We start from the raw sequence: 2,217 nt of genomic DNA, 5'->3' as shown, positions 1-2,217 counted from the left end.
TCATACTTAACTTGTCCATCTTCTTTGTCAAAGCATCAAACTTAGCATTAATCATATTCATGGCATCAAGCTCAAACATACCAGCTGGTTTCTTGATCTCATTCCTCTCACAACTCCATTGGTAGTTGTTATAAGCAATTTTATCAAGAGCGGAAAAAGCTTCATCTTCAGATTTCTCCATGAGGTCACCTCCAGAAGATGCATCAATTGTACTCCTAATAGCTGGTGAAACTCCATTATAAAAGTGTTGAACAAGCATCCACTTAGGAATCCCATGATGTGGACATCTCCTTTGCAAATCCTTGTACCTCTCCCATGCTTCATACAAGCTCTCATAATCTCTAGGTTTAAAAGAAGTCAGCTCATTTCTTAGCTTAGCTGTCTTGCTTGGTGGAAAATATTGAGCCAAAAATGCTTGAGAAAGTTCATCCCATGTTGTGATAGAACCCGGTGGCAAAGAATGTAACCACTCTCTAGCTCGGTCCTTCAGAGAAAAGGAAATAACTGAGTCGAATTGCATCATCAGAAACTCCATTTATCTTCAACATATCACTGATCTCAAGAAAGTGTGCCAGATGCACATGTGGACTTTCACTTGGATTTCCTCCAAATTGTGCGTGTTGTACCATTTGACAAAGTGCAGGCTTCAGTTCAAAATTATTAGCTTCTACCCTTGGTCTTATGATACTTGGCATGAAATCTCCAATGTTAGGATAGGCATGATCCTTCACAGAGCGGTTGTTATTGTTGTTGTTGTTGTCAGCCATTTCTTCTTGTAATTGCTCTTGCTCTTGTGCTCTTTCTTGTTATTGTTGAGCTTTAATTTCAGCTTTTCTCCTCTTAGATTCTGCTCTTAAAGCTTTTGCTGTCTTCTCTATTTCTGGGTCAAAGAATAGATTGATTTCTTCACTTTTTGTCCTTCTCATAAAATAAAGCACCTGAAAAACAAAATAAACAAATTCTCAAAGTAAAATGATAAAAAGAAAATAAAATAAAATGCCCAAATTAACCAAACAAACAATCGTTTAATATCAAACAAAAATCAAATCCCAAGAACGGCGCTAAAACTTGATGTGACTTATCCGCAAGTATACGGGTCGCCTCAAGTAATAAAGTGATGAATCAAGTATCGTTCCCACGAGGATTTGCTGTTTGATTACTAAACTATGAATGAAGCGATTATTTGGGCTAATGATTAATGAATAAATGGTAAATATAAATGAGCAAGGTAAATTGATTAATCTAATTGAAATGGGTAAAGAGCAAACAAATAAATTCTAATTCTAGTTCGCAATTAAACTAAAATTAACAATGGGTAATTTAAACGAAAGTCTAATTATGGTAAAAGTGATTCCAGAGTTGGGGGTTTATGCATAAATTAATTGGGATTTGTCTTGGGCATTCCAATTTTTTAGGGAAAAATAGAATTTGAAGGAAATTGATTCTAAATCCCTTTAATATCTTTTTCAAGCATACCAAAGTGTATTCTAAAATAACCAAACCTACTTTCGTATGTATTTGATTACTTTAAAACCCATTAAGTTTTGTAACCAATAATTAATTCCTCTTAAAGTCCTAGTTTATTTCTAAATCTAGGTAATTTTAAGTTCCAATCCTTGATTAACTATCAATGACTTTCACCTTTCGGTCCTTCAATCAAAGATTAACACAATACCCAATGGGTACCAACATTAGGCAAGTAAATCAAGCACACAAGGAAGGAATCAAAACTCATATTTATGTAAAATAAGGAAATACCCAATCCAAATCCACAAATTAATCTAAAACATATTTCCCAACTCTGAAATCCAAAGAAATTACTCACTCATGATGGTATTTACAAGAAATATAGATGGAAGAATAAAGAAAAACATGATAAAAGGACTGAAATGGGAAAACCCAGGTGGAAGAACCAAGGTCTCTGGTTTCTGGAGCTCAAAACTCGTGCAGCAGCTCCTCTTCCTAGAGAATGGCGTCTTCTCTCCCTCTTTCTATATATTTTTCTTTCCTTTTTGTTTTCCCTCTCTTCCTCCTTTACAAAAATAAGGAAATGATGAATTTATATGGTCCCTAAAAGTTACCCTAAAAGTAAATAAAAGACAAGGAGTGGATAGGAAATGAGGTGTAAAATTATCCAAGTCAGCAGCACTATTCACGTTCTGGGCATTCTGCTTAGGGTCTGGCTTAACCCTAAGCAGCTTCTTAGCAAATTTAGCC

General features: G+C 35.0%; 1 non-coding gene across 1 annotated transcript; it reads left to right on the top strand.

The window, feature by feature from the left end:
* Window positions 1–269: 269 nt before the first annotated feature.
* LOC131176702 (small nucleolar RNA R71) lies at window positions 270–376 on the top strand. Its single transcript, XR_009146647.1, has one exon. It is a non-coding gene; the product is annotated as a small nucleolar RNA R71 (small nucleolar RNA).
* Window positions 377–2,217: the final 1,841 nt, after the last annotated feature.

The sequence above is a fragment of the Hevea brasiliensis genome, unplaced genomic scaffold (genome assembly GCF_030052815.1).
Source record: "Hevea brasiliensis isolate MT/VB/25A 57/8 unplaced genomic scaffold, ASM3005281v1 Scaf227, whole genome shotgun sequence".
Classification (NCBI taxonomy): Eukaryota; Viridiplantae; Streptophyta; class Magnoliopsida; order Malpighiales; family Euphorbiaceae; genus Hevea; species Hevea brasiliensis.
This window is presented reverse-complemented; position numbering and strand designations above follow the sequence as displayed.